Consider the following 13,119-nt stretch of genomic DNA (forward strand, 5'->3'; position numbering starts at 1 on the left):
ACCTATGATGTTAAGATCATCAACATAAACAGCTATGATCACATATCCGGATGTTGTTTTCTTAATGAAAACACAAGGGCAAGTAAGATTATTTGTATACCCTTTGCTTATCAAGTAATCACTTAATCGGTTATACCACATACGTCCCGATTGTTTTAACCCATATAAAGATCTTTGTAATTTAATCGAATACATTTCTTTGGGTTTTGCATTTGATGCTTCTGGTACCTTAAATCCTTCAGGTATCTTCATATATATATCACTATCAAGTGATCCATATAGATAAGCAGTCACAACATCCATGAGATGCATTTCTAAATTTTTAGAAACTGCCAGACTGATTAAGTACCTAAAAGTAATTGCATCCATAACAGGAGAATAAGTTTCTTCATAATCAATTCCCGGTCTTTGAGAAAAACCTTGAGCTACAAGTCTAGCTTTATACCTTGTAACTTCATTTTTCTCATTTCTTTTTCGGACAAAAATCCATCTGTATCCTACAGGTTTCACATCTTTAGGAGTGAGAATGATGGATCCGAAAACTTTTCTTTTATTGAGTGATTCTAATTCAGCTCGTATTGCTTCTTTCCATTGAGCCCAATCATGTCTATTTTGACATTCAACCATAGATGTTGGTTCTGGATCATCATCATTATTCATGATGTCATATGCAACATTAAATGAAAATTTCTCATCAAGATTTTTCATTTCATTTCGGTTCCATAATATTTTTGAATATGCATAATTGATTGCAATTTCTGTATTGACATCATCAATCTCCTCTGCAGTAGGAGTACTGATTTGTGGTTCTTCTTGAACACTTTCTTTTACTTCATTATCAGCTGATTTTCTTTTTCGAGGATTTTTATCCTTTGAACCGATTGGTCTTCCACGTTTCTGACGTGGCAAAGATTCATGAGTGACGTTATTGCCAGCTTTTGGAATTTCAATTCGAGCTGGAGTATTTACTGCTGGTATATATGATTTTGTCACCGTTTTTGTATCTGTAAATGCATCAGGCAATTGATTTGCAAGTTCTTGTATATGCATTATCTTTTGAACTTCTGTCTCGCATTCTTTTGTGCGAGGATCAAGATACTTTAATTGAGGTTCACACCATGAAACATCATTTTCTTTATTTTTCATTTCTCCCCCTAATCTAGGGAACAATGTTTCATTAAAATGACAATCAGCAAAACGTGCTGTAAAAACGTCACCTGTCATAGGTTCAATATACCTTAATATTGAAGATGTTTCATATCCAACATATATTCCCAACCTCCTTTGAGGACCCATTTTTGTACGTTGTGGTGTCGCAATTGGAACATACACTGCACAACCAAATGTTCTAAGATGGGAAATATTTGGCTCTTGACCAAAAGCAAGTTGTAGGGGGGAATATTTATGACTTGCACTTGGTCTGATGCGAATCAATGCAGCAGCATGTAAAATTGCATGACCCCATATAGATACAGGGAGTTTTGTTCTCATTATCAATGGTCTAGCGATTAACTGTAAACGTTTAATCAATGACTCGGCTAAACCATTTTGTGTATGCACATGAGCAACAGAATGTTCAACAACAATTCCTATAGACATGCAATAGTCATTAAATGCTTGAGATGTAAATTCACCAGCATTATCAAGTCTCACCCTTTTAATGGTGTAATCAGGAAAATGAGCTCTCAATTTAATAATTTGGGCAAGAAATTTTGCAAATGCCACATTACGGCTTGATAACAGACAAACATGAGACCATCTGCTAGATGCGTCTATTAGAACCATGAAATATCTAAATGGTCCACATGGTGGATGAATTGGTCCACATATATCACCTTGAATTCTTTCAAGAAACATTGGTGATTCTTTCTCAACCTTAAGTGGTGAGGGTCTAGTTATCAATTTTCCAAGAGAGCAAGATGTACATGGAACCATTGTATCATGATGGATTTTTCTATCCTTTAGTGGATGTCCATGAGTACATTCAATAATCCTTTTCATCATTGTTGATCCTGGATGGCCTAATCTGTTATGCCATAAACTGAATACACCAGGATCAATATATTTTTCGTTAACTACCATATGTATTTCTGGTACATTTATATGTGTATAATGTAATCCAGAACTAAGTCTTGGCAGTTTTTCAACCACATGACTCTTGTCAGTGATACTTAAATATTTCTCATTTTCTGTTGTCACTGACTGATAATCATACCCGTTAAGGTATATGTCGGAGAAACTCAATAAATTTCTGCTTGACTTGGGAGAAAATAAGGCATCATTTATTAAAAATTTTGTACCATTTGGTAGTATGAAATTTGCCTTTCCTATCCCTTTTATCAAGTTAGCAGGTCCTGATATTGTATGTATAGTTCCTTCCGTTGGTTTTAGATCAATAAAATATTTCTCGGATTTAAGTATAGTGTGTGTAGTTCCACTGTCTGCTATACAGAGATCTCCACCACTTGATTGATGTTGTATTCCAGCAAAATTCATATTGAACTTCATATATAAGAAATAAATAGTGAGTACATTAATATTACACAATATTTTAAACGCAAATAGATAGTACTGAAACATTTAGCAAACATAATGACAAAGACAGACGATATTAAATCGTTTATTTTTCAAAAGACACACAACTTAAACATTCAAGAAATCTTCATATAAATCAGATGGTTTCTCAGTGACTGTTGGATCAATATTATCCACAAAATTTACTTCCTTTTCTTTACCTTTCAGCAAATCCTGATACATCTTAACAAGATGTTTAGATGTTCGGCAAGTATTAGCCCAGTGGCCCATTCTACCACATCTGTAGCAAGATTCTTCAGAATTTTTAGAAGAATTTTCTTCAACATCTTGTTTAATGGGCTTGTTTTGTGGTTGATATTTATATTTTCGTGGATTACTATTTCTTTGACCACCACGGCCACGACCACGACCACGTCCACGCCCATTACCATTACCATAAGGATGGTTTCTACCATAGTTATGGCTTTTGGCATGATGATGGTGATGGTTATTATAACCACGACCTTGCCCGCGTCCTTGTCCCTGTTTATAATTATTTGCAGTATTTGCTTCAGGGATTGCAAGTGTACCAGTAGGACGGGATTGCTGATTTTTCATTAATAGCTCATCATTTTGCTCTGCAACTAAGAGATATGAATTAAGTTCAGGATATGTTTTGAACTTTAGCATTCTCAAATTTCTTTGCACTGTGATGTTTGCAGCATTCATTGTGGAGAAAGTTTTCTCCATCATGTCTGCATCACTAATTTCATGTCCACAGAATTTAAGTTGTGAACATGTATTATACAGAGCTGAGCTGTATTCATTTACTTTCTTAAAGTCTTGGAACCTTAATGTTCTCCATTGTTCCATTGCAGCTGGAAGTAAAATTTCTCTTTGATTATTGAATCTGCTTTTGAGACCTTCCCATAAAACATGGGGATCTTCTACAGTCACATAATTATTTTGTAAGCATTCATCAATATGTTGATGAATAAAGCAACATGCCGTAGCTTGTTCTTTTTCAGAACAAGTGTTGTTTTCATTTATGGTTTCAAGAATGCCCATTGATTTAAGATGCATTTTTACTTTTATAACCCATGGCATGTAGTTGTTTCCAGTTGATTCTAAAGGAGTAAATTTAAGCTTTTCCAGATTCGACATTTTCTATTATCAAAAATTAAAACAAACATCATGATAAATTAGAGTCAATTTATATTCATAAGTATATAAACATTAAACATAAATTTAATATAACATAAATGATAAGTAGGTGACAGTGTCGACCATGTGTAAGCAATCATAAATAAATGTTATATAACAAAAATATAAATATTAGTAAACATAAATGAAAATTTGGCGACAGTGTCGACCATATATTTTTTCAGGTGGTATAACCGACCTATATCATTCTGGTGGTATAACCGACCATATATCATTTTGGTGGTATAACCGACCATATATCATTTTGGTGGTATAACCGACCATATATCATTTTGGTGGCAGAGCCAACCATATTTAGTATTAAGATTATCGTGCTGATAACGTGTTATAAATCAGTAGGCTTATAACTACCTTTAGTGGATTGGTTCTTGAATATAGACTTTGAAAATCTTAAGAACAAGAGTATATGAGTAAAGAGAGAAAGGAAGAAACACTATGGATGTAAGTGTGAGAAATGGTACATCTTTACAAGCATAACTCATGGGTATTTATACTACAAAAAGATACTATGGAAGTGACCCCAAGTTGACTATAAAATTGTACCAAAATTGACTATCCATACTTGCATTATTGTAGTTCCATACTTGCACAATTATTATCATAACAGATAGATTGTAACCTATAACCTATACTGGCCCTACATGTAATTACCACTAGTATTCTATTCTATAAAAGAAGTCCCCAAAAGCAAATTTGCTTACTTGTTTTTGAGTAACACACGCACCTCAGCTCTATTTATTTATCGTTTCATTAAAATTATGCGCACAATTTTTATTAGGTACTGTATATCACAATACAAATAGAAAGATGATTGAGCAAAAAAATAATTAAAAAATTTTAGTTATTTTTTTTTTGTCTAAAATAAGCATAACGATTATTATTAAAATGAGAGATAACTTCATCGAATAATGAAGGATCTCAAGAACGAATACAACATTACCAAAAAAAACCACTACAAGGAGATTACAAACAAACCAACGATTAATAACAAAAATGCCAAAAGTACCCAAGAAAATGTCAAACGGCTTTAGGAATAGTCAAACCGTTCTTTAAATCCGGACGGTTAGTAATCCCATCCTCTTTATCGATGCAAACACTTTTTCCAATCCTCGAATTGAATTGATAAATAAGCATATTTTCCGACTCGCTACCAGCGAGGTGCCCGATGACGGAGGGATTAAACCACGGTCCGCAAATCTCGGAAGAAACCTCTATGATCCTCCTTCAACATACAACATACACCTTCATTTCAACCCGTCAATGATCATCCATCAGTTTCTTCTTAAGCCGATTAACAATATAACAAGTAGCATCTCCTCCCCCTTTATCATTGATAATAGCAGAATTAGCCACTTCAGGGGCTGTAATACTTTGATCAAGAATTTGGGAAACACACACTACATGGACCAAACTATCCAGTTCAGGTGGAAGTCACGGCAGGAACAACACCGATAACATCAACATCACCCGCATCAGTAGTAACAGTAGGGTTTTTTTAAAAATTCAACATCGATGCTTCCAAAACGAAATTTGGTTCTAGCGTCAACTTTATCAAGGACAACATCCACTTCGGCCTCAAAAGTAACATCTAGATTACCAACAACACAACCTAAACGACCTTCGGCAATTAACGCCTCTTGAGCATCCTCCATGTGTTCGGCATATATGATTGGAAATTGAGAGAAGATCGATAGGTGAAACAACCAAGACACGTTTTCATAAAATGACCCTAAATATATATATTTTTTTTACATTTTACTGTGCGACGCCCAGATAACTGCGCGACGCGCAGTACAACAGAATACAGACACCTGCAATAGTTTTGCTGAGTGTTTCCAAAATCCTTTATACTGCTCGGCGCGTAGGCACAGTGTGCGCCACGCCACAACACAGATTCGGATATGCACTTGTTAAAGCAACTTAACTCATTTTCAACTCACAATCTATAATGCCTAAAGGCATTCAAACATCCAAAACATGTTAGCATTCTCAAGACATCATAACGAAGTGTTCAAAACTATATCTAAGTTAAAGTAAATCGTCAGGTCCTTTGTGACCCGTCACACAATAAAAGAGTAAAGTTGACTAATATCATATGTTAGTACAATATACTTGACTCAAGCATGGCGTTTGGGACAGCTACCCAAACTAAGGCAAACCCACAAAATACAAGTCTTCATAGTCCGCAACTGTCCTTCAAGTAAGCTATCCATCAATCTCACCCTTATCCTTTCTCGAGCCCGAATCTGTAGAAAGATTAAACGAGTAAGCTAACACTTAGTGAATGTAATAGTTATATATATACATATACACAAACTGTACATATCACCAGGCATACACAAATAGCATGTAAACCTCGTAGAACATGTAATACAACGAAGCATGCTACCACATCAAAGTCAAACGTTAGCTCATCCATAACACTTATGAATATCCAATTCACCGGTGACTGCCCAAGCGTCATATAGTGTCTAACTCATAGTCACTTGACGCCGAGTGGTCTAACTCATAGTCCACTTTAGTGGTCTAATTCATAGCCCTCATTAACGTGTGGTCTAACTCATAGTCCACACCCCGATCTATGCCTACATACATATAGCCATTACACTCACCTTGAATCCTTCTAGCAAAACAAATCCCTACGTCTTGTAAACTGTCAATGTAAATCACCTATTACATTAACCAAAAAACATGCTGAATACACATTTTAGCTAACAAATTAAGACTTACAATTCTCATACGCACAAGTGCAATTTTCGACCCAAATTGCACTTGACATCCCAAGATCAAATCTAGGGTTATCCACAATCACCATTACATAGTGATTGTATATCAAAACACCCATCGCACACCTAATCCAAGTACACAAGTACCCATTTTACCAAAACTTGACATAATCCTAGTTTGACCACTTATAAAGTCAACTTTCAGTTTTTGACAAACAAAACAAGTTCCATGGACATAACAATCATCAAATACTTGATCAATAACAACTTAATACCCAACACCAAACAAATTTAAACCAAATTCGTCATCTACCCAAAACCCCACATTCAAAGTGGTCACATTCCCAAGAACACATCCCAAACCCCAATTTTACAAGAAATGAGGTTTATAACCAATCACCAATCCAAACCCTAACCCTAACTCTAAGAATTAAACATAAATTCGATTTTAGGATTTTACCTTAACACAAAACGGAGCCTAGTAGTAGGTCAACAAGTATGAACTCAAAATTCGAGTTGGATTAAGCTCTTATTCACTAATTTCACTTTCTCACTCTAGGGTTCCAATATCTCTCTAGAAAGGGATGAATCTATGGAATTATGTAGAAGTCAAATGAGGTTTCCAGACCTCATTTTGGTCTTTAACGGCCCGTTTTTAGAACGTTTACACTTTAACCCCTCAAGTTACAAAAGTTGTCAAAAGCTAAACATTATGTCCAGCTCTGTTGCGCGTTTTTAGAACATGTACACTTTAGAACACTTACACTTCAAGATCCGCTTGAACATTTACACTTCAAGATCCACTTGAACTTTTTTTAGAACGTTTATACTCCAATATCCACTTGGAACCAATTCATGAATATGTTTGACGGTAGTAGATTTGATAAAATCAAAGGAGGAACCTACATTACCAAGGTTAACAAAAGACTTAGCAATCGAGATTACTTCACCAAACAAGGATCCAATTTTCTTGGTGATATCAGCAGAAGAATACGTTACCGGATTGCCTTAAATTTCTACGCAAACAAATCGGAAAAATTTCGAGCCAAATATTTTAATGGAGTTACAAAATTAAACTCACTATTATCAGCTTCAAGTAAACGACTAAAACCATCGAAATCTGCACAAACAATTATGCAACCGAAACATCCAAATTTACAAACACTATTAGCCAATACATTGTGTTGGATTAAAAAGGCTTGTAGTTTAAACTCAGATATCAACAACGGGTCAACCACAACTACTACATAATACCATAACTAGACCACTTCATAAAACCGTTACAAGCAAAAGAGGTCTATTTACTTCCATAACCGGTCTAAAAGATATTCCCCGCCACAAAATTTATATCAAAACCTCTATAATTAAATCGGTTTTAGATGAACCAGTCTAGACAGACTTTCCGCTAAAACACGCTACATACAACCGGTCTTGATATTTTCTTTTTGGACATCGGTTTGGGATCACCCAGGGGAACTAAACCACCCACTCGTTGATCTCTCGTAGTTGCATAACCCGCTCAAACTACCGTTCTGGAGGAAATCCGGACCAATCCGAGGTGGCAACAATTAGATATTAATATATTGTTTAAACAAATATTTCGAAGATTCCATATAATTGAATGTGAATGCTTATATTTAGAAAGGTATCGATTGAATGGCACAAATTCAGAACTCCAATTGCTACTCTGTTTTTGATAGGATAGGTACTGCCAAGTAGCTATATTACAATTTATATTCAAAATTTTATTTTAGTGTATTAATCCATTACGATAGTTTTGATATGTAGTTGAATGGCACAAATGATAGTGTTGCAGTCCCAAACTCAGGTTTATACTCTTGAAAAACAGCTTGAAAAAAGATGGTGAATTCAAGATGGACCAACAACAATAACAATTCTAAGTTTTATGGTCTTTGATGCTGAAAAATTTAGAACTTATTCTCTTATTACATTGTTATATATAAGTATGACAATGACAATACCTTCAGTCTCTGATGTTATTTTTATATGTAAACAACGGCAATTTATGACAATTAGGTATACATATTTGTAACATATACATATCACACTATTCTAAGATTGTTCCATCTTCAGCTCATAACAATAAATGTTTGATAAAGTCAATTAATTTTGCACGGTTATTTTTACCATTCGTGCAATTCACGGGCATTCATGATTTTATTTACTAAGTTTTTTATTTAGATTGGTGTTGGTACTTGCGTTGATTAATTTATCAACACCAATAATTATAATAATCATCTATACATTATTATAAAGCGCGTGCCAATAATCCTACGTGTCAATTTCTCAATTAATCTGAATAAAATAATTGTCATCTTCTCATTAACAATGATATATGTAAATATATTTTCCCTTTAATTTTAATATTTTATTTATATTTATGTATCTATATCTATATCTATCTATATTAATATTAGTTTCCTTAATAATTGATGTCAATAAAATATACTCCGTATATATATATATCATAATTAAAGGATTTAATTAATAAAATGAAGTCAAACGAATTCAAACGTTTAATTAATAAAACGAATGAATCACATCACATTTAACTATAACAAAACGAATTGAAACGCTTTTTTGTCTTGAGGGTAACAATTTTAAAAATGAGAGTCAAACATTTATCATCTAAATTCAAATTAGTTTATTATTAATACTCTTATTATAGTAACAAATTTATAGATTTATACATTGTATTATAAAGCATATGTAATTTTTTTAACAGCAGTTCGGGATCGTCCAGGGGACTAAACCACCTACACGTTCATCTCCTGCAGTTGCATAAGTCGCCCCCAACTGCTACCCAGGAGAAAACCTGACCTCTCCCCCACTGCCCATCACAACGCGATGTGCGAAAAGTACTCTTGAATGGAATTCAAGGGTTATGGTTTATATAGCATATATATGTAGTATGTTGACATGTCATCTACTTATTAAATTCTAAAAAATTAATTTCATATTCTCTCTTTACAAAATTTTAAAAATTACGTTATTATAATATTTGTAGAATATTATATAAACGCACGGGCTCATATTTGTCATATGAAGTTAAAATAGTTATTTGATAATACTTATAAATATTTAGATGTATGTCTGCTCTGTTTCGTTTGAGATTTTAACATAATGGAATTAGTTTGTACTAAAAACATAAACAATTAGAGTTCATAAAATATTATTCATAACGCTTGGTTTTAAAACAACTTTTTAGCGGCTCATGTTTGGTGTTTTATCGATTATTTGTCAATTGAAGTTAAAATGATTTTAACGGACGAGCTCATAATCTATGTGTTAGTATTCAGGACTAATATTTTCGAACAAATATTATCAGTGGTAAATGATTTTTTATTGTAATTATATTATACAAAATATCAATATTAACGTTATGAATTACTAATTTATACAAATGTCGTGCAACGCACGGGCTCATAAAACTAGTAATATTATAAAACTAAAACATACTTAATTATCTTAATTCTCTCCCATATATAAAACAACTATATTTTAATAATCTATTCATTCTATCATAAATATTCACTATTGAATTTTAAGGTTTTTCTTTTTAAAAGTTTGACTTTATATATTTTCATTTGTGTTATATAATACTTGATGAAAGTTATACCGATGGAAACACATTTAAAACTTAATTCACTCATATAAATTTAATTTTAATCAAATGTTATATAACACGAATAAATATATTTAAAGTCACAATTGAAAAAAAAAAACAATATAGTAATTCAGAGTTATTAACGCATTACTTGTAGATATATGTACGTAGTGAATCACACATAATACTAACATATTACAAAATCAAAGAACAATCAAATACGTATAATGTTTATTGGCGTATAACAAGCTAGACCCTGAAATGCAAAAGGGCAGTTCCATCAAGTCCTTTTCCCCTGTAGTAGTCTACATATTCTTTCACCGTTGTGCCTCTATATTTGGCTGGGTTGTCTTCCGAAAGCAACTCCTTTATCGGTTCAAGCACCATCGTTGTTGGAATCGTGCCGGTTGAAAAGAACGTCGCCAATGATACTCTTGGACTGATCTTATTCGCCAACACTTTATGTTGTGAACTAACAAATTTGTCATTTGTAATCAACTGAAACAGAATCACAAACACACATACCATCTTTTAGTATAATATACTTCTAACTTTCACAACCAATGAATTGAAAAGAAACTAGATTTTCAGAGGTAGATATAGGGAGAGCTATGCCTGAAGATGATCACCAGCGTTCACTACGAGAGCTCCCGGGATTGGAGGAACATCGGTCCAATGATTCTCATAAAACACTTGGAGGCCACCAACGTGGTCTTGCAAAAGAATCGTGATGAAATCGTTGTCTGTATGATTGGGGGTTCCGATTGTTAACTCAGGTTGTGGACATGAAGGATAATAATGGCCAAGCAGAGCAAGCCCTTCAGCACACCCCAAATCAAAAAGGTATTTAGGGTCAAGCCCAAGAGCCTCAGATATTAACTCAAACACACAACATCCGAGCTTCATCATGCGCTTCGAGTAGTCTGGCCAGATATCTCTGTACAAATTATACATGCACTCATAGTTAAACGTTAATTCTATCTTCATTTATTATAGTTTTATCGTTTATGTGATAAATGATCATACACGTTTTCGGCACATGTGCAAACTGTGTAACCGAACAACACCTAAAATTTTGGAAGACCCAAAATTTTAAAAAATACTAATGAAGTAGTGGAATAATATTCAAACAAAGATTATAAATTATAATTAGCTAGTTTACAAATTACGAACTTAAAAATATCAGTTTATTAATGTTTGGCCTGTTTTCAATTGATATGCGGAATATTTGATTGATTATGGATACTGACTGAATATTACAGAAATGATTATGAAGTAGATTTGATTATGAAGTAAAAGATGGGAGTATAAACTATGAGGACTACATTTTGAATATATGGTTTTTTTTGTTTCAAACTGATTCATGTTTTTTTACCATGCATATGAACATGTCTAAATACATCAAATGGTCTAACATCTATTTCCTAAAAAGGTTAGGCTTCATAAACATTTTTGGAACCACCTTTATGTAAATGGCAATGTGCAGATATGTATCCGTTTTATTGTTTTATTGTCTTCATGGCTGACTTGGTTTGGCAGCTTGTGAAAGTCTCTAAAGGGAAAGGATGAAACTTGTTTTCTGATCCCAAAGTCAAATTACCTAATATGGTAATTTGACTCTTGGCTCCTTATATTCTAACTCTCCCCCTCAAGTTGAATAGTGGGATCTCAACAATTCAACTTGCCCAATACATCATTGAGGGGTCTTCAGTTGACTAGTCAATCACGAGCTAGTCTTCAATTTTGTTCAGCCGATTCCCGACTTGAACTCATTAGATTTGCCTCGATCATCAAGCTCCCGACATGAACCCAGTTCATTCGTGAACCTTTATTGGTTCGCCAAGGAGTATTCAACTTTCCGACATGAACCCAGTCCAACTTGGACCTTTACTGGTTCGCCTAGATATTTAGCTTCCCAACATGAACCCAGTCCAACTTGGACCTTTACTGGTTCGCCAAGGAGTATTTAAATTTTCGTTCCCTAACATGAACCCAATTCATCTTGAACCTTGTTTGGTTCGTCAAGGATTGTTCAGTCTCAAGACATGAACCCAATCCAATCTTGGACCTTGTTTGGTTCGCCTTGAGATATTTAAGTTTCCTTTTCCTGACATGAACCCAGCTCCACTTGAACCTTGTTTGGCTCGTCTGACATAAACCCAGTTCAACTTTAGCCTTGTTTGGTTCGCCTGGAGTGTCTTGCTCTATTCCATTAGATGCTTCGGTAATCAACTCACGGTGACGCTAGAATCAATCTCCCCCTCACCCGGATGTTGGATATGTACCGGAAACAATCATAAAAAAAATAAGGATTAGTGACGTCGTAATGACACTTCTTTTCCACCAACACACAATGGTATTATGATCAAACTCCCCCTCACTTGTGTGTTGGGGGGTTTTATAATAATATTTAGTCTCAACAAAAGTCACAATTAATTGAAAAGAACATGTGACATGCTTCTCTATTTTTTTTTTTTTAATCAAATCAATTTTAAGCTTAAATATGGGTTGTGATTGTCTTATTATTCACTTGAACTACAAGAGTTTTGGGCCTGGGCCAAATGTAGATAAAAACCTCAAATATAAATACCTTTTATAAAAGTAAGAGTTACCCCATATTACTCTTCCCCTTTTAACCAATAATTAGTGAAATTGAATTAAATGAGGAATTTCTCGCATCACTGACAAAGTTTTGAATGATGGTTGTTCAAAAAAAAGTTATTCGACTAAATTTTTTTTTGACAAAAGATAAGAGTCATAGAGAACCTTTAACTCTTCAATGTCGACCACTTTTTTTTACTCTTCAATCTATAGTATTATATAAATTCTTAAAATGATGATGTCATAATTAAGAATTATTCAAGCTTAAAAAAATTTCAAAAATAAAAAGAAAAAATTTAAACTCTCCATGATGATGTCATTAAAATAATTAATTGTATTTAATAAAAATATTAACATTTTAATTGTATAATATATGAATCATTTAGTACAACCTTATAATAAAACACCCCATGATTTTATGTACAA

At 33.7% G+C, this 13,119-nt stretch overlaps 1 pseudogene; it reads right to left on the reverse strand.

Annotated features, from left to right (window-relative positions):
* Positions 1 to 10,341: 10,341 nt before the first annotated feature.
* LOC139844143 (1-aminocyclopropane-1-carboxylate oxidase homolog 1-like) overlaps positions 10,342 to 13,119 on the reverse strand; it is a 44,443-nt pseudogene continuing 41,665 nt past the window's right edge.

Source organism: Rutidosis leptorrhynchoides, chromosome 4 (genome assembly GCF_046630445.1).
Source record: "Rutidosis leptorrhynchoides isolate AG116_Rl617_1_P2 chromosome 4, CSIRO_AGI_Rlap_v1, whole genome shotgun sequence".
In the NCBI taxonomy this organism is placed as follows: Eukaryota; Viridiplantae; Streptophyta; class Magnoliopsida; order Asterales; family Asteraceae; genus Rutidosis; species Rutidosis leptorrhynchoides.